A 20,977-nucleotide genomic window follows, 5' to 3' on the forward strand; every position below is an offset into this window, starting at 1 on the left:
TGGGCAAAAGGTACCTAGGTGAACGGAGTATCCTGCCATCCTGGGACACCCAAGTACAATAATGTGTGCGTCTCAAGGTTTTCACGGAAGAAAAGAAAGATGGAAGAAAGGCATTACGGGGATTCAGTAAAAGAAGCTCTTAATTGTCTCCAGAGATGTGGAGGAAGATTTCTTGGAAGTGGTGACATTTGAGCTGGCTCTTAAAGGGTGAAGAGCAATTCTCTAGTCCGACAAAAAAGGAAAGAACCTAAAAGGCTAAATGAAAATCATCTTAAAAGATGAGAAGAGGGAAAATCACATGTGTATTCAGGGAGCTGTATTCAGCCGCAACGACAGAGACCACATTTTCACTTATGTAAAAGTCAGGCGTGGGGAGTCCTGGGCTCTATATTTAGTGGTCTGAACATTGTCACATGGAAATTAGGGGAAATATAAGTGATTTAAGTTGGAAAGCATCACGATCAGGCTTGCATATTAAAAAGATGGCTGTAGCCACGGTGCCAAGGACATCGCAACTGGGTAAGACCAGAGGCAGGACGACTAGAGGGGAGGCCAGGCAGAGTCCAAGCTCAGATGGAGAAGGTCTGAACTCACCCTGCGGCATGGGTGTGGAGAAGGGGGGCTACTTGCACTCAGTTCCCAAGGTGGCATTTTTTTCTTGCCTAATATTGTCATGTCAATCAGACAAGAGAAGGCCTGCATCCTAAGACAAGGGCTGTATGTTTTCTTTGCTTATCTTTATTAAAAATTGTCTCTCCCTGAGCCTGAATTAATCTCTTCCACATAAAGTGAGCAGTGGTGGTGGTGGTAGTGGTGGTTTCCAATGACAGTGACAGTGCTGATGATGATGGCAACCCATTCCAAATGTGAGAGCCGCCTCTGAACTAGCATGAATTAAGCTCTGATGAGTCCTGAATGTCTGTGTCTACCCAAAGTTTCAAGGGGTTGAAACCTAACCCCTTTCTGCGGTGGTATGAAGACATGGGGTCCCTGGAGGGTGACTAGATCGTGAGGGCTGAGTCCTCATGAATGAGATTAGTGCCTTTATAAAAGAGGTTTGAGGGAGACTGTTTGCCCCTCACATGACAATGCATAGAACGTGCCATGCATGAACAGTGGGACTTCACCAGACACAAAATCTGCTGAACCTTGATCTGAGACTTCCCTGTCTTCCTAACAGTGAGCAGTAAATTTCTACTTATTTGTAAGTTACCCAGGCTAAGGTGTTTTGTTATAGCAGCCTAAACTGACTAAGACGAGGTTGAACACCTATTGCTCCTTTCAAAGGCATGGGGTTGTATGTTCAGAAATAAAGAGATCATTATCGATTAAGGCTATTCTGGATCTAAATGGGATGCCTCTCGGGGCTGTTCTACCTACAAGCCAAGGAACAAAAGCACCCTCTGTGTTCATGATGCTGGACCTTAAATGCACAGGGAAGGGCCTTTGCTTATATATCATACAAAGTCATTTGAAATATTCAAAATCTAATAGGATATAACTTTAGGTATATGCAAGTGTTGCATAGTCCTAGGAAAATGAAAGTTTTAAAGGTTCTCAGTGTGGTGTTGCATTACTTAGGGTCACATCAAATTCAAAGGTTTAGAGTTTAAAGGGGGAAAGATACCTAGCACAAGAGCCTGTTAGTCTGGGGAGAGCTGTGAGCTTCTCTTAGCAGACAGAAAATCAAGTGTATGACTTGAACTCAAGGAAGTGGAGTGAGTGAGCATTCCCCTCACCAAGTCAAGGAATCATCAAATAAAGTTAGCCATACTATCAAGGTCACAAACAAGAATCCAAACAGCCTCCCATCCTAAATCTCAGTTGCTAATATTATAAATTGCAACCAAACAAGCCTCAAGTGCCCAAAGTCCTTCCACTTATCTTTAAGAAGAGGCAGTCTCCAAATCCAAGGACGGTGGGACTCATTTCAAGGTGAAGTCAATTCTTTTCTGCCTGCTGTCTCCAACGCTCAGAAAACACATTGCTACCATTGTCCTTGCATAGGGATGCAGGCCACCAGGCCAACAGCAAATTCCACATCAACATACCTAGTTCAGCAGGAATATGGGTCCACCTGGAGGGAGTCTGAAGAAAGAGCTATCTTATGCCCAGAGAGTGAGGGCCCTGTGCAGTTCTCCTGGCCACTCCCAATGGCAGAGACTGTCCTCAGAGTCAGCCAGGCTGAGGAACCGGAGACCCCGGGGACCACAAAACCTACCTGCCCAAGTGCTACCAAACTTTTCTGCCAATGCTGATACCTCTGAAATCTAACTTTCATTCCCCTGTGACAGATTTAGCCTTGTGTCCCCAGGGTATCCTGATTGATCAGAAATAACTCTCATAGAACTACTTGGAGACACAGGACAAGAAACATCAGAACTGCTGATGTTCTCTGAGGACCTCCAGGCTGCATCCCAGCTGGCAGGTGACCTTCACGGCCCCTCACCTTATCCGCCTCCCTAAAGTTTCTCTTCCAGGAACAGAGAAGAATTATGATCCTTAGAAAGTTATAATTTTAGCCAAATGAATGCATGGTTCGAACAAACAAGAAGAGCAGGTGAGGAAAGTAAAGAAGCTTAGAATCCAAAAACTTTATATCATGTCTTTCTAAAACTTAAAAATGCTGGGTGGGGGGTGGAAACTGTGTCTTTTCTTTAAAAATATATATCTAAGGGGCTGGGATTGCTGCTCAGTGGTAGAGCACTTGCCAAGCATGCGTGAGGCACTGGGTTCGATCCCCAGGACCACATAAAAAAATAAATAAATAAAATAAAGGTATTTTGTCCATATACAACTAAAAAAAATTTTTTTAAAAAAACCATATATCTGGTCATCTTTCAGCAGTGTATTTTATTTGCATTTGCTGTGACTTCCTGTATTTTCAGAATGCAAACTTGAGTTCCTTTTTAAATGTTTACTGTGACTCCCTCGGGGGCGGAGGAGAGATTCAAATCTTTAATATTAAGAATTTTTTAAAAAGAAAGAAAGACTGAGCCCAAAATAAGATGGCCTGAGCCACAGGGTTTCCGAGTACTGGTGACCATCCCCAGACCTATCAGCAGCCATCTAACTCTGCATTTCTGGCAGGTGACCATGAGAAGCAGGAGACATCCCAAGCCAGAGAACAGAGATCCTGGTGCTCTTTCCCACCCAGTATTCACCTGGGTGGGCTTCTTCCTCCAGGTCAGATCATGGTACAGGTCTTTGTTACTCAAAATGTGCCCCGCCCGCCCCCAAAACCAGCAACAGCAGCAACTTGGGACTTGTAAGAAATACAAAGTCTCAACCTCAGCCCCAGAACCACCTTATGAGAACCTGCATTTTTTTTTAATATTTACAGGTCATTCCAATGCACGTTAGCTCTCAAGAAATGGTGTATAGAACACATGACCATTGGTATCTGGAGAGAAAGAAAGAAGGAAGGCATCCACATTTCTACTCCCCAGCTAGAGGAGGGAAGGGCCGAGCTGACGGCCTGACATGTTCTTGGTTCAGCCTGAACAAGATTTGAAAGATGGTAATGGGGAGCCTTTCTCAGGTACACCTCCCAGTTCTGCAAAAATTCTTTGCAGACTGGAGTGATTATCATAGATGTAGTTAAATCTCCCTCTGCTTCTACTTAGACTGCTAGCTAATCTTTTTTGACCATTTACTATATGACACAAACTAATTTAAGTTCTTGATAGGTATTATCTCATGTCATCCTTTTAATAATCCGAAAGTAGGTTCTAATCCTGCCCCCATTTTGCAGAAGAGGAAGCTGGGGCGAAGAACCATAAATGAGTTTGCTCAAGTTCACAGGTTCAGTAACCCACCATTCCTCCAGGCATGTTGAGTCCAAAGACCCTGCTCAGTTCCTCAGAACCAATACCACTGTTCTTGTATAGGACAAAAAACAAAGAAATCCTGTCATCTGTGGCAACATGTGTGAACCTGGGATTTGTGATGTAAGTGAAATAAATCGGTACAGAAGGTAAACACCGCATGATTGCATTCACCTGTGGGGAAAAAACTGTACACAGAAATAAAGGGTAGAGGGCTGGGGTTGTAGCTTCGTGGTACAGTGCTTGCCTTGCAAGCTGGAGGTACTGGGTTCGAGCCTCAGCACCACATACATAGATAAAATATAGGCATTGTGTCCATCTATAACTAAAAATGTAAGAAAGAAAGAAAAGAAAAGAAAGAGTAGAATTCACCAGGGGCTGAAGAGGGCAGGTGTGGATGGGAACAAATTGGCAAACGGGTGCTAAGTCACAGCCAGATAAGAGATATAAGTTCTGGAACATGATTATGCAAGGAGATGATTATAGTCAGCCAATATTGTACTATATAATAATTCAAAATAGCTACAAGAGTGGATTTTGAATTTACTCACCACAAGGAAATGATAAATGCTTGAGATGACAGAGAAGGTAACCATACTGGGTTGGATGTCATACCGTGTGTAAAGGGACCAACACGTCACACTGCACTCCATCAACACGTACGATTTTTAACAGTCTGAGCAAAGGCACTTTCACACTTGCAGCATTTTGCTGGGAGAGGGAAAATCAAAGCTGATGTCGCCCTTGAATGAAGCACTCAGATCTGCTGCGAGTTCAAAAACAAAGAAGCTGGGTGTTGGGGGTTATCCACGCTGCTCCTCACCCTGAAGAAGAGAACGGCTGGTGTCAGGGTTCCGAGGGGCAGGTGGAGGGGGAAGCAGCCCGTGGGCTGGTGACTAATGGCTGGAGCACTACCCGCGGGCAGCTGGGAGGACAGAAGCAGCAGGAGCCAGGGCCAGGCATCCAGAGGAAGTGGTTTTCCTAAGAGCAACAGAGGTTCTGGGAAAACAGAGGACGCCGTGGGAAGGTGGGTGACCCAGAACTCAAAATGGGAGCTTCTCGGGATCAGAAGATGTCTACTCATGGTGACATTTTTTAAATTGGAGCCCCGATAGATAAACAAGTTTTCCGAATCTGAAAATCTTCATTTTAGTCAAAATACAGCCTGACCCTGCCTGAAGGCTGTCCTGCCATGGCTTCAAAATGCCTTCGTTCTCCTAGACGTCAAAGGTCAGCCTTTCAAACAGGCACCTCTGCCACCGAGATCAGAAGAAAAAGTGAAGAGGAAAGGGACGGAAAACACAGCCGTTGTGGGAGGCGCTGGGGTGGCATCAGGGCTGCAAGGTCCTGTGGAAAATCAGGGAGAATGAAGTGCCCTCCCCTGGCCAAAGAGGTGGCCTCTGGATCCCCGGTGGCCCATGTCACTGCAAAACGGGGTTTGAAAAGACAGTTCTGCGCGTTGCTCCCCCTTAGACCCCGGGGTTCAAAGGTGTCAATGATGTCGCCAATGGGAGAAAACTAGTCCCTAGTATTGTTCTTTAATCCAAGCTTTTAATTTAATTTTATATGGAAAGTTCTCTCTAATCTTACAGTAAGGGCATTTATTTTAAGTCTTCTTTTTTTTTTTTTTAAATCCTTAAATGAACGTTGCAGCCTCAGGGCCCAAAGTGCTCCATGCAAGAAACTATCCGAGGTGCCTCTTGCATCGTATCCTGAGCTGTTCTACGTGCTTGTTTCTGCCCCTCCTTCTCAAACTGTTTCCGGGCGATTTACTAAAACGACCCAGTTCTACAGATAAAGCTGAGAGCAGGTTCCTTTCCCCAGCAGCTGTGCCTCCACCTCTGAACCCAGACCCAGCGGACATGTGGGGGAGGGGCTCCCTGGCGACCTTGCTGTGCCCACAGGCACACGGGGAAGGAGGGGAGGGTCTTGGGGCAGGAGAGAGGGGTACCTCGCTCACCCCTCCGAGGCAAAGTCTGGACACTTGTCAGAGCTGAGTTAGGCGGAGAGGCTAGAGCTGGCCTGGAAGTTGTCCCAGAAGCCTTTGAACATTGCGGATGTTCCCCCAGGACAGCGATGTCTCCCGAGGACCAGCTCCACTGGTCAGCGAGGGGCAGCACGGCTTCCGCCAGGCACACAAGCTTCCCAGTGGGCGGAGCGCAGTCGGGCTAGGTCAGGCTGCCCCACGGACATGGCCTGAAGTGTGCTTCCGTGATTGATTTATTTTTCCAGTTTTATTGAGGCTTAATTGACAGAATTGTATCCATTGAAGATGTAGACGATGATTTAAATATGTGTATATATTATGAAATGACCGCCACCATCTAGCTGATTAACAGCACATCTATCACCTCACCCAGTGTTATGGTTATGTTATGAGATAGCCCCCAAAAGCTCTTGTGTGAGATAATGAAAGACAATTTAAATTGAGAGATGAAATGATTTGATTATGAGAGATGTAACCTAATCCGTGGACTGATCCACTGATATGGATTAACGGGGCAGTGACTGGATGCAGATAGGGCATGGCTGGAGGAAGTGGGTCACTGGGGATGTCCTTTGGGTTTACATTTTGTCCTTGGTGAATGGAGCTCTCTCCGGCTTCCTGGTGCCCTGTCCTAAGCAGCTTTCCACCACCAAACCCTTCTACCATGAGGGTCTGCCTCACCTTGGGCCCAGAGCAATGCAGTTGACCTGGAACTGAAACCTCTGAGACAGTGAGTCATAACTTTTTCTCTTCTAAATTGTCCTGGTCAGGTGTTTTGGTCACAGCAATGGAAAGCTAACCAAAACACCCAGTTACCATTTTGTGCATGAGTGTGGTGAGAAGGAAAGAAATCAGTGCCACGTTCTTTGTGGCATTATTCACAACAGCCAGATATGGAATCAATCTATGTGTCTATTGACAGATGCACAAAGAAATTGCAGTATGTGTATATGCAGTGGAATATTATTCAGCATAAAAAAAGGAGGAAATCCTGCCACCTGTGGAAACATGGATGAACTTGGAGGACATTACATTAAGTGAAATAAGTCAGACAAAAAATGACATATACTATATGATCTCACTTACATGTGGAATCATTAAAAAAAGAAAAAAAAGTCCAATTCATAGAGAAAAGAGTAAAATGGTGGTTTCCAGGGGTGGAGCTGGGGGAACTGGGCAATTGTTTGTTAAAGTTTACTCCTTTGAGAGAACTGAAAGCACAGAAAGCTGCTAGCCAGTTACAGGTTAAGCCACTTGAATACAAATAATCTCCCAGTTTCTCAAATCAAATCACTAGAAAGCAATCGTACTATTATATTGAAGATAGAGCATTAGCTTCTAATTTTAACTTCTGCACCTGACAGAAGAGTATCATATTGTTTTCCACCCAGTCCTAAAATCTTCAGTGGTTTATGGGAGAATGTGGTGTCCAAAGAAGAAAGTCTAATTGCAAAGACCCAGACATACCAACAAAGTGAGGGTGGGTGCCCAGCAACCAATATCCATGCAGAACCCTGAGGGGACACGTACACTCTGCAGTGTCATGAGACTCGTCCTCCAGTGTGGTCTCCTCCAGAGACCTTCGTCTAGTCAATTTCCCCAGGAGCACCGTCTCCTCGTTTGTTCAATATCCAGCAAGTACATTTTGAGCCCCAAATACTTGCCAAGTTCAATAAGCTGAGATGGTTTCCATACTGCCCCAGGTTTAAAAGATCATATCTCAACACCAGAAAACTTCTAAAACTCTTCCTTATGAATGTCGCCACGCTCCTCTTATTGCTTTAGAAACTTTCTAAAGGGCAGAAAGCAATGGACTCAATGATTCTTTTAATACATTCATATTTGCTCATTAGAAAGGCATCGAGACAGGTTGTAAAAACAGCAGGAAATCCCTTTGCAAGACCTGGAATTGTATGAACAGGACAAGTGCCCAGGGCACACTCAGGTCCACTGGTCCCTCACAGGGATTTAAAGGTCCCAGGACCTCCAGGTCCTAACTCTGCTCAAAGATGTTCAACCATTCAACCAGCACCAGGGCTCTGGATCTATGATGTGGACATTATCCTCTCCAGGAAAACCACTCCAATGCCCCTGCCAAGTTAAAGTACCATTGCACTCTGGCTGTAAAGCACTCTGACTAGACTTTGAGCATCAAAGAGTCCTACCGCCTGAGATAATCTTCAGATCCTCAAACTCTTGGGAATTCCCAGGTCTACTCAGCAGATGTGGTACCACTGATGTTTCTGTCTGTAATTTCAGTTTTCCTCCAATGGAATCCACATGCTCATAAGACAATGATCATTTAGATGTAGATAACATCTAAAATGACCTCAATTAAAAAGAAGATGCCACAGAAACATATAACATGGGTGAATTTCAGACATGTTAAATGAAAGAAAGTAAACATGAAAGAGTGCAGACTGCATGTTTCTATTCACATGAAGATCAGAAGTAAATAAAGCTGACCTGAGGTGAGGGAGGTCAAAAAAGGCTCCCCTGGAAAGCCCTGGCCCAGAAGGTCATGCTGGACATTTCTTAGGTATGGAGATGCTCCAGTTTAGATGCAGGTGACAGTTACACAGTTGCACACCTACATAAAAATTCATCACATGTATGTTAAGGAATGTGTCCTTGAATGCAAATACAACATGTTTCAGATTTTGCAAATGAAGGGAAGGAGAATTCAACCAGGGAAGTGGCTGAGAGACAGAAAGAGAGTCCAAGAGCAAATCCTGATGCCCTCAGCTCAGGGAGGGGAGGATGAAACCATTAGCAAAGGACACTAAGAAGGAGAATTCAGAGGAGAGGAGGAGAGGGCTTAGGGTAGGTCAGGGAGGCCAGCTGCAAGATATTCTCAGTAACTTGCAGGTAAAGAAGGATGGAGACAGAGTGACCAGGGAAGAGCAGCCAGGCTCACCTGTGGAAATAACATGAAAGAAAAGCCTCCTCGTTTGTCAAGTTTTAGAAATTGTCTGGGTGATTTTAGAAGCCTGCTAAAGAAACTTCAAGTTCCCGTTCAAGGAAACTTGAGTGTCACGTCCAGGGACCACCGCCAGCATCCCTAGCAACTTGAGGACCAGTCTTCCTGCCCTTCAGAGATACTCATCCCAACAGTCTGTTTCCACCTGGATAGGACACGGTCACCACTGGGAACTCGTCAGCCAGGTGACCTTCGTCACTGCTCTGAACTCGTCAACCAGATGACCCTCAGGGACAACAAGCCCACGGTAGGGACTTAAGGGGCTGAGAGAAGCACAGCAGCGCTGATCCCCGCAGGTAATGAAGGGACTCAGTGTTACACACGCTCCCTTAGGAAGAACAGAACCCAGGTGGGTTCAGGCTTCACAGTGTGTTTAGTCCCTTGCTGGAGAAGAGTTTTCAAAGTAGGGAATCAAACAGTTCATCCGACCAAAGACTATAAAATTTTGGTACAAATCTTAAGACTCCTATTATGATCTTCCTATATTGTATCTATTTGGAGAATTTTTTAACTCCAAATTCGATTGTAACCACCCTGAGCACCAAAAATGGGTCTTTCCATGTTGTAGACACCCGCCCCCCACTCCTCAATAGCTGCACACAGTTGGAACTCATTAATTGCAGAATACAGCAGGTACATCCCCCTTGATAGCGATGACTAATAACATTGGTGTGTTCCAGATTTAATCTTTAACTGGATTTCTGGGGTGATTAGATGATGAAGAGCAGGATGGCTTGCTTCTCTCACTGATGGGTCCTTTAGGTGATGCTATTGGCACCTCAGTAAAGGAAAGACAGCCCTGGAGCCTGGACCTCCATCTGAGCGGAGCCTCTACCCTGAGGAGGGACCCCGAGGGTCCAGTTGTACTGAGATGCACCCTCTGTGGCCAAAGGCATTCTGCTTTTCTGAAAGAGGTAAAAGTGAGTTGTTTAAAATCCAAGAAGACATTTCAGAGAAACAGAGACTCGATGAAGACAGTTCTGTGGCAATAAATAGCAGAGAGAGAAAGACGGAGGCTGAGCTCTGAAGGGGACAACAAGGTTGCCTTGCCCTCGGGTCTCATTACCGGAAATAACACTTTCAGGGAGGTAACATCTTTAAAGGTATTTGGAAGTTTCCTGAGGGATTGTGAAATTGCCGGTGGCAGAATGAGGCTTTCCGAACACACAGAGCAAGCCCTCGGAGAGCAGCTCCGTTGGCAATTAAGACGCCGTAGGGTCACGGAGCCCTTCTTCTCTTCTCTAGCTATGAGTCACAAGCTGCTAATTAAGAAATCAGTGACATGTCAGGGGCTGGATGCTCTCTAATGGGCTATCGCCCTTGATGGGGATGACTAATAATATTGGTGTGTTCAGGATTTAATCCTTAGCTTGATCTCCTGGGGTGATTAATGATGAACAGCAGGACGGTTATTTCACTTTGACAGGTCCTTTCTCTGAGGATATTGGCGATGCAGTAAAGCAAGGGGAACAAAGAAGTTATGGCCTCGCACTCCCCCTTCACCCCGACCCTCCCGCAGCCACATCAGGGTAGCAGTCTTCACATGCAGACGGGGTTCTGGGTAAGATGGACAGGAATCCCCGTGGGCCAGACTCCAGGTGGCCTCGGCACCCTTACTGTGCAGACATCACGTCAAAGCCAAGACATCTGAAGAGCCCGGACTCAGAGTCAAGTTGACCCAGTTTGACCCCTTGCCAGCCTCAAGCCAGCTCTTAACCCCTCTGAGACCCGGCTTCACTCCTCTGCGTAATGGTGATGACTATAGTACCCACCTCACACGACTGTTAAGAAAAGTGAGATTCAACATGTGAAAGTTTTCATGTAGAACCTCGTTCCTGAGGCAGTGCTAGCAGAAATCTGCTAATATTATTGTTATCTTTGTTAGCCTCTAAAAGATGTCTAATAATTTAACCATTTTTCTTTACTGAATAGAAAATATTTGCAGTCATTACTCCATCCAGGGAGAGAAGGGACCCCTAATGATGGAGGAAGACCACAAATGAGTTGGTCCTCTGTACAGATTCCTACCATCAGGCCTAGAAGGCAACTCTTTGATCTAAGCTAGTTGGGACCTGGCAGGGAGCCATTAAGACCCAACAGAGGAGACATTCATTAAGTGCCACACATCCTTGTGGGGTAATGGTTCCAAAGCAAGGCAGACCTTCAAAGACTGGTTCCCTATCAGTCTCAGTCTTTCCTCAGCTGGGGAGGGATCTCTAGGATTGGTGCTGGGATTTTGTTATAAAAATAGAAATGGCGGGCACAGGGCAGCCAGACTCCCGCAACCTGAGTTTATGTAACTACTAATGCAAAAGGGAGGCAGTGACAGTGGCCATTCATCAGGAGACTCTGGGCCCTTCCCACTCCTGATACGTACTTTTCCAACCTTGCTTCCTCGGGACACTCTGAAGAGGGCAATATGAGAAGTGGGGCATTTCTCCAGGGCTGATGGGCCTCAAAGGGGGAAAATGCATGAAGTCACTGTCCCCTGTATCACTCACAAGTGCACATCAATATATAGAGACACACTTGGCAGAGTCTCAGTTGTTGGTTCTGACCTGGGCACCAGGATGGTTTGCCAGGGCATCTCAGACCATGCCATGAACAGTCCTTGGTCACAGCGTCCACTGCCAAGCCAAAGTGGAAGGAAAAGGAGAGGAAGGAAAAAGGTTCCCGCCTGCTCAACAGAAGTCGCCTAAAATAAAAGTTGGAAATTCATTTTTCTCACCTGTGTTTCTGCTAAGATCTGACCATCAAATTGTTGTTTGTTTGACTAGTTTTTAAATGGAGAAGTCAGATTCACAAAATTACAGGATTTCCTTCTTGTCTTAGACCTGAAACTCCTTTATTTCTATTAAATGGCACTGTGGTGTCCAGGGGCCAGTCAGAACCACCTGGGGAAGGTTTTACCAACTGCAGATGACTTGAGGGTGCCCCCGTGTGGATTCTCCCAGAATCCCCAGGGCAGGGACACACTGTTTTGAGCATCCCTGATGCTGGTAAAGGGTGACTCCCTTTGGGAACCCCTGATGAAAGCCATTCCCATGTCCAGATTCACAGGGTCCACCCCTAATGTCATGTTAATTAATTGATGTTACTCCTTATAAATGGCCATCAGAAGGCTTTGTCAAGCAGGATCCAAGAAGACAATGTGCTGCAGCCAGCCCCCACCCTACACCTCCACCCCCCACCCCCACCTCCCCCACCTCCACCCCCCACCCCTACGCCCCACCCCACCCCCATTTTCCCCAAGGTGTCCCTGCGCCTCCACTGGAAAGATCCCTCCTCCTTCTAAAGACCCTAGCCCTTCCCTCCTAAGCTGACCTTTACCCTGAGTTGCATCTGAACCATCCCCTCCTCAGAGTGGAATCCACATTACCGTTTCCCATTTTGAAGACTTTCTCTGTTGAGATTTGTGATATGAACTTGTCCTCTGAAAATAACAGCAAATGTCTAGGAACTGAATTGCTAATCACTCCAGTAAGTGCTCAGTAAAACCTCCTACTGAGCCCACGGTTAGCTGCTTTACAAAAATGAATTTTGTGTCTGTGTGTTTGTGTTTGTGTGTGTGTGTGTGTGTGTGTGTGTGTGTGTGCGCGCGCGCGCGCGGATACAGGTGCACTTATCTGTTTGTCTAAGGGAAGGAAAGGTTTTTTTAAAAATCAAATTTAAGCAAGGTTATACGTTAATTTTATATTCCAATAATGGAAAAGCCATCTGTTCTCATATCTGAAAACTAAGAGAAACACAGGTTTCTTATTTATCATTTTGGAAAGATGCCAAGGCCCAGGAAATGGGAGGGGTGAGGGGAGGGCAAAGGTGCAGGTTTTCCTTTTTCAATCGCAGTTTTAAAAAAATTAAAAAAGAGTGTTCCACGTCTTGTCATGTTTAAACCTCCCTAAACTAAAGTTTGGAGAGAAACAATCATTTAACCTGGAGTCTTACTAGGTTAAAAAGACAGATGTCATGGAAACACAACTGTGTCTAAAGCAAATGAACGTTAAAATGACATAACTGTTTCCATGACTCCAAAAGGGACACTGGTCTCCACACAGAGACACTTATTTAGCACTGGGGACATTGCCCTGGCTGGGTGTCTTCCCCACTGAAACCCAGCCACTTTCTGTGGACATTCTACCCAGCCTTCAAAGTCCCACTCAAATGTCTCTGCCTCCCTAGAAGCTTCCTCTGCCCTCAGTCAAAAGAGGTCTTCCTTCCCCAGAGGGAACAGGCAGTTTGGTCCTAGAGGGGACCAAAGTCTGAAGATGGTTCTGGTTGTCACAGCTGGGAGGGAGGTGGTGCTGGCACCCAGTGGCTAAAAACAGGGCTGCCACTCACCCTCCTCTGATCCACAGAGCAGCCCTCCACAACCAAAGACTATCGAGCCCCAAACATGGACCGTGCTGGGTTGAGAAGCCAGGCTAGGAGGACTTGAGATGGCCTGCTAGCCACAGTGGACATGGCTGACCACACTCTCTAGATTCAGGTTTTCTCCAGCCTCATTGGCCCACCCTTCTTGATCTCCTCAAGGCCTCTACTTCTAAATGTTAGCGTACACACGGGCTCCATCCTTGACCTCCATCCCTTGCCTCCTCTTTCTCACTCCAGTCTGTGCCTTTAAATATTAGTTATGGGCCCTATTCCAAGCGTAAATCTCAGTCTGGACACCACCCCTGAAGTTCAGGGTCATAGATCTACACCCACCACTTGGACATCACGAAGGCCCGTCCAACTCAGCATCCCCAGAACCGAGCCCCTGGTCTTTCCCCCAGAAACCTGTTCCTCCACGTCAGCTCAGTTAATGGCAATTCCATCTGTCAGTTGCTCAGGGAAATAGCCTTGGGGTTTCCTTGACCTTGTTCTTCCTCTCAAATACTCATTCCCGCTACCATCAGGTCTTCGGACTCAAAAAATAACCAAAATTTGACTGCTTCTCCCCGCATCCACCATTGTGACCTTGGTCCCAGCCAACACCATCTTGCAACTGAACATGGCAGTTGCCTCCCAACTGGTCCCCTGTTCCTGCCTTATCTCCTTCTCAGCACAGGAACCAGAGTGGTCCTCACAAAATATAAACCAGGGTGCTGGGGTTACGGCTCAGAGCTAGAGCACTTGCCTAGCGTGGATGAGGCACTGGGTTCGATTCTCAGCACCACATATAAATAGATGAATAAAATAAAGGTCCAATGACATCTTAAACACACACACACACACAAATACACACACACACACACACACACATACACATCTTGCCAATCCCTTCTCCAGAACCCTCTGGAGCATTCATCAATCCCAAAGTAAAAGCCAAAATCCACAGATTGTAGTCAGTTTTTCACTGTTGTGACTAAAGAAAGTGGCAAGAACAATTAGGAGATGAAAAGTTTATTTGGGGACTCATGGTTTCAGAGGTTTCCGTCCATAGATGGCCAGCTCCATTCCTCCATTTCAGGCTCGAGGTGAGGCAGGAAATCATGGCAGAAGAGTGTGGTGGAGGGAAGCTGCTCACATGATGATCAGGAAGAGAGAGAGCCTCTCACCAGATACAGAATATAAACCCCAAAGCCACACCCTCAATGACCCACCTCCTGCAGCCACACCCCACCTGCCCTCAGGCCCCACTGGTTGGGCTAAGACCCTCACAACCCTATCATTTCACCTCTGAATGTTCTTACATTGTCTCACGCTTGAGCTTCTGGGGGGCACCTCACATCCAAACCATAACACCACATTATATTCTACAAAACCTTGAAGGCTCCATCCTGCTACCCAGCCCACGCCACTCCCCAGCATATCTCCACCTTGCATCCTGCTCTCCTCCTTCCTCTGCCCCAGCACCCACACCAGCCTCCTTGGTCTTCCTAGAATCCACCCAGCACCTTCCGACCTCAGGACCTGTGCCTTCCTTGTGCCCTCTGCCTAGAACAGTCTCCCTCTAAAATCATCATGGCTTAACCCATTAAGCCTTCAGGTCTTCCTGAACTGTCACCTTCTCAGGTCACTTTCTGTGACCTTGCTGTTTAAGTGTGGCTCTCTACCTCCACCTATCGATGTCGATATTTTTCCCATAGTGCTTATCACCATCTGGCACCTTCTAATTTTATGTCTGATTCTCCCAATAGGATAAGCTATTATTGTAAGCTCTATAAAGGCTGGAACTGGTTTTTTTGTTTGTTTTTTATTGAGGCAATATTTATACATCCTTATGGGGTACATTATGGTAATTCAATACACATATACAATGTGTAATGATCAAATCAGAGTCATGAGCATTTGCATCTCTCAAACATTAATCATCTCCATGTGTTGGGAACTTCATTCTCTCCCAGTCATTTTTATTACTTTCTCTGCAGCACAACACACTGTCCATAGGAAAGACCCAGTGTGGTGGACAATCCGATCCCCAGTTAGACGTCAAGGCTCTCTAGGAGTCCCAGGTGCTTTGCACCACTCAACACAGCCTGGGGCTCAGGTTTCCTTTGCATCTCCCTCTCTGACCATGATCTCTTATACAAGCCAAGCTTCTGCCAGGAGTTTGCGAACACATTTGTCATTTCATATATATATATAAGAAACTCAAATTTTTAATTGACTATTCAATCACAATGCTTAAAATGTCAAAGACATCTTTGCCAAGGTGAAGGCTTCGTCCTGCTCTCCAAAACAGCATATCCACTGCCAGGAGTCCAGCAGTGGCTGCAAACCTGCACCCAGAGTGGTTTTGTCAAACTGTGAGCGGAGTTTCTGCACCATCTTGTGGAAAATCTGAGAATTACACCTGCTCCGCAGGACATTTTCCTATGTCAGGGTTGTATGAGGAGGGCCCCTATTTACTGTCTCCTCTCCATCCAGAAAGGAACCCCTTACTTCCTCTCCTCACCAGCTCTTGTCTTCCCAGATGCTCCTTGCCTGGGGGTGATTTAACTTCGGTGATTCTCACTTTCAGAAGGAAGAAAAAAAATCTTTCTCCAGGCCCTGCAAGGAGGGAACGGAAGGCCTTTTAAATTCCCTCAGAGCTCTCAGCCACCCACTTCAGTTCCTTCATCAGGGACCCCTGTAGGTCAGGTCATCCGTCAGTGCCCCACGTGTCTGTCCTGTGAGGCCCGAGTCCCGCTGACCTCCAGCCTCAAACCTGGGAACCAAGAGATGGATGGGGAGTTCTGTGATATTCCATCGTGGGAACTCAGGTTTCAGACGTAAGTAACTCCTGGGAGAAGTGACAGCTTGATTCCATTCATCCCAACCCAAAGAGCCAACAGCCGAGCTACACGCAGCAGAGGGCCAGGGCAGAGGTGAAGGATCACTGGTCGCCTAAAAGGCAGGGTATACTAACAGAGGACATGAAGAAGCAGCCTTGTGACAAAGAAAGGCCAGTGGAGTCCCAGATTCAACTTCATAGTCCTTACAAATTACTTCACACTCAGCCTGCCCACCCCCAGTACGACCTCACTAATTCTACCCTGTGTGTTTGGGATTGAGGACGGCGAAGGGCCAGATTGATTTTCAGTTGTGAAAAGTCTACATTACAATAACTTGAGGAGTACTTCTGCTACTCTCCAGACCCTCCAGCTCTCTTGACTCTCACCAGCAAAGCCTTCTGGGAGAAGACCCGATTGAGAAGGATGGTTTGTAATTCGCACATGAAGTGTTTGAAAGGTCCATGTGCTTGTCCAGGTTGGCCTGGAACTTGCAATTATGAGAAGTTTCTTTCATTATTTTAGCCAAGATTAGGGGGATGGTTTACTCTTGTGGTATCTAGAAGACAACGAAAGAAAAGGTATACAGTCTTAAGTCAATTTAAACTTTAAGCCAGGGTATCTGAATCACCATCAGAAGCAGAAAGGAAAAGAATAACCATTAATCGAGAGTCTTTAATCAGGAAAGCACTCCCTGGGGACCTTACTACTTACCTCTTTAGGGGCCTGCCACATGATGGTGGGCAAGTAGCACAACCTCTCCAAGCCTCGTTTCCTCATCTGTAAAATAGTATGCTGCTGCTGTAGAAAACAGTTTGGTGGCTCCTCAAGACCTTTAAACAGAATTACTGTACAATCTCACAATTCCACCTGTGGATTTGTACCCAAAGAAGTGGAAACAGGAAATCGAGCAGGTGCTCATAACATTTGTGTGCAGGTGTTCATCACATTTTTCACAGTAGCCAAAAAATGAAGCAACCCAAATGTCCATTACCAGATGAATGAACAAACAAAATCTGGTGTCTACATACACTGGATTATCATTAAGACTAAAAGGTGATGAGCCAGGTGCAGTGGCACGTACCTGCAATCCCAGCTACACGGGACCCTGAGGCAGGAGGATCACAAGTCCAAGGACAGCTTGGACAACATAGCAAGCTCCTATCTCGAAAAAAGGCAGGGTGAAATTCTGATGCATGCTCCGGCATGGATGAACCATTCACACTAGGTGAAGTCAGCCAGGACAGAGGACAAACAGCCAACGACTCCATGAGACGGCTAGGACGAGAAAGGTCACAGACACAAGGACTGGAGTGGGGTTACCAAGAGCTGTAGAGAGAGTGGGATGGGAGATAGTGCTTAATGGGTGTGGAGCTTCAGTTTGAAATGATGACATCCTGGAAATGGATATTGAGAACGACTACAAAACATTGTGAATGCATTCGATGCCACTGGTCTAAATTTGCTAAGTTTAACTCTTTCCCTCCCTCCCCCCAAAAAAAGTGTTGAAAATATGTTGTAAACTAATTGGGGACAGCTTTTCCAAAATAGAACACACAGAAAGAAACCACCCAGTTTTCCCTCTGAGCCAATTCCATCCTGGACCAGTCAGTCACCTGCCCCCAAAGACCCCAGCAGGACAGGAAAGGTCTTTCTACTATCTTCAGTGACAAGTCCGTCAGACACTTTTTCCCACCTATAATGTAGACAAATGACTGTTTTTCCTCCATTTTTAATTGAGATGGAACTTTTCGTGGCCAAGAGAGTGTCATGCACCAGGGGAGAAAGCCAAACATGATAGGAATAACAGGGAAGGGACACAGCATTGCCAGAAACGTGACCTGAGAGACTCAGGGAGCATGTCACACTGCTCTGCTTGATGGTTTTTATTTGGATGAACTGAAACCACCAATTTGGTTTTCTTTTGAAGGGGAAACATCTAAAGTATACTAAAGTATGGGGGGCGCGGTCAGAGGAGGATGACCATGTGTCACGGATGTGGGGAAGGGAGGAAGGATACCCCACAACTCTGAAAACTATAAGAGGAAATAACCTTCTTGCCCTAGCAAACCAAACAACAACCAAAAAAAAAAAAAAAGTCAGAGATAAGGGATCATAAAATGCCCAAGTTGTTCTTTTCTGAAAGGGAAGGAATCCCGAAGGACTGCAGCTTTGAAGGAAAGTTAGAATATGAATCTCTCCACAAAGAATACTTCCCATATTTTCTCATCTCTTTCAAATCCTGCACAAGGGCAGAGTCAAGACTGGAAATTCGAAAGGCCATAAAATGGAGATGCAAATGGCTCCCCAGATGTGTGAGTCCATCTATGAGAAACACGTTGGTGAGGCAGATAAAAATGTGAACCAGAAAGGGCAAGGGAACCGAAATGTTAAAACCAACTGAACCACAGAGCACCTTACCCCACAGGCGCCAGGCCCCTGCCTTCCCCAAGGTGGATTACAGTCCAGTGGTGCCATTTTTCCAACCAGGTCCCATTTCACAGAAAACTACCTTGATTTGAAGAGTTAATTCAATCAACTATGCAGAAAGCAAAAATTCTAGCTCCAAACACAAAATGTGTTTCATTTCTCCCTCATCTGAGTTGACATTCAATCACTGCAAAACAATTTTAAAGGCTATAAACCCCAAAATAGAGAAAATAAAGGGGTCAGGGCTGCACTCAGTGGACATTCAAGTGACCAGGAGATGGAGAATGGATGAAGCATAGTGAAATGAAGCCAATCAGAGGAAGCCATGGCCTGGAGTCTGCATGGAAGGGGGTGCACTCCAGGGAAATGCCCCACCGCTTTGCCCACCCCAGAGATCCAAAAACAGGAGAGGACAGTGCAGGGGGCCAAAGGCGTGGGCTTTGGGTTGGCCTTGCTGAACTTCCTCAGATCACCAGGAAGCCAGATGTCTCCCTACCCTCCTGCCCCCAACTCTAGTAATCAAAGATTTATCCTCAAAGCAAATCAAAACACCCCACTGGAAACATCACATTCTGGCATCCAGAATGTCCCCAACCTCCCAGAGGCAAAGCCACCTAGCTGATAGGTTCTGTGCTTATGCAACACCCCTTCAACCTGAATGGACAAGGTTGACCAGTCACTTCAGGACACAGACAATTTATTAATGATGTCATCCAATATAAAACAAAATAAAACAAAAACCTCTAATTAGTCATTATACCCATAAGACAAAAATATGATACTCTGTCAAGAGAAAAAATCAGAAATAAAAAGAAAGCCATTGGAAATTTTTAAATGAGGACAAACAAAATTCCAATGAGGGTTAGAAAAGAAAATCCAGATGATCAAATAAAAAAAAAAAAAAAAAAAAGGTTCACAAAAACAAAGAAAAGAGAAGAGATGTAGAAGACCCAATGTTAGATGAATAGAACTGCAGGGGAAAGGGAAATTTGAGAGAAGAAATCATCAGAGACTTAAAACAGAAGAGTGAGAACTGAGGTGGGACCGGTCCCTGGCGGTTCGGGATGCGGGGGTTTCAGACCAGCCGTGGGGAGAGGCAGGGCCCTTCGGCTTGTAGCCCAGCAAGGAAAATATTCAGACCGGAAAAAAAAATTTAAAAAGCCAGCTGTGGCATAGGGACACTGCAGCCCTCAGCCCCTTTGCCCAGGCTTGGGGCATCTCCGGACACCGTGCTGAGCCCCGTCACCCTGTGCCCACTGGAACCTTCCAACTGTCCCTCGGCCTGGGAGAGAGAAGTGACGCATGGCTATGTCCACGGCTGCTGGTGCTGGGCAGAATCACACCCAGGGTGCCCTCCCTGGGCCATCTGACCGGGATGAGGGTCCTCTGTGACAGAAAGGTACCTTGAGGCCAGATTTTCAAAGACCTCGAAGTTAGGCCAAGGAGTTTTAAGTGTATGGTTAACACAACGAGGAGCCTTGGGGTGGGGGAGGTATGAAATGGTGCAAATAGTGTTTTAGGAAAAGCCAAACCCGCAGCACTGGGGACACACCTCCCTCTGTCGTGGGCGCACATATGTCCATCTCAGGGGGTGCTTCTGAGGACGCCAACAAGAGACGAGGGAGACAGGGCAAGCGTGGACCAGGCGGAGGAGAAGGATGCGGAGGAGCAGCCGCATCGCCGGCGGCGTGGAGCGGAGCAGGCTTCGGGACCACCCTGCGCGGGCGCAGTGGCCTCTGCAGGACGCGCCGCTGACCCTGCGTGGCAGCCTTTTCCTGAGACTCCAGAGGGGAGGCTGCCCCCAGAAATCTGGAAACGTTCTTCTGTTGGCCCAGGCCACCCTCGCACACCACCATTCCCCAGGGGCTCCTCCGAGATGTCTGCAGTAGTGCTGCAGGACCCACCTACCTGGAAGAGGTGTCCTGCCCCAGAGTTTAGAAGACCTTCCAAGTTCAGAAAGCAGCTAGACTTTTGCTCCCAGAGAGCTGCATTTATCTCCTTCCAATTTCCTTTTAAAACGCGCTCGGGGGCAGACAGTTCTCCTGTTTCAGTTTAAGGGAGGAGACGAGAAGCTCTCCTTACATTCTGATCTAATTAAATTAGATCCCTCTGAGGCAGATGCAGGGACCAGACAGGAAGTCAGTGGAGGTGTCTCAAGACCAAGCTGTGTGCTCCTGACCCTGAGAAATACACATGGCTTCTCATCCTTGAGGAATTCAGTTAAATGGCAGATCTGGGGTTCCTACACCATGGGAAGCAATAGTCTTATCCCTGATGAGCTTATTTTCCAGTAAACCTTATGAGGTCATCCACTGTTGAGTAGTCACATCCCACCAGTGAAGTTCTGCTCATCTGCTGGTGTGGGCTTTGGGAAGCCTATGCCCTTTTATTCTTTGAAGCTATGTCATAGTTTAGCTGGCATCATTGGATAGATTCATGTTTCCCTAACATAAAGACCAAAAACACTTAGCTGAACTGGATATTTCTTGAGACTTAATCATACATGTGGAGAGGATGACATTTTCTATCAAATGATGGGGAGATATTTTTGAGTACCTAC

The sequence above is a fragment of the Callospermophilus lateralis genome, chromosome 9, assembly GCF_048772815.1.
Source record: "Callospermophilus lateralis isolate mCalLat2 chromosome 9, mCalLat2.hap1, whole genome shotgun sequence".
NCBI classification, from domain to species: domain Eukaryota; kingdom Metazoa; phylum Chordata; class Mammalia; order Rodentia; family Sciuridae; genus Callospermophilus; species Callospermophilus lateralis.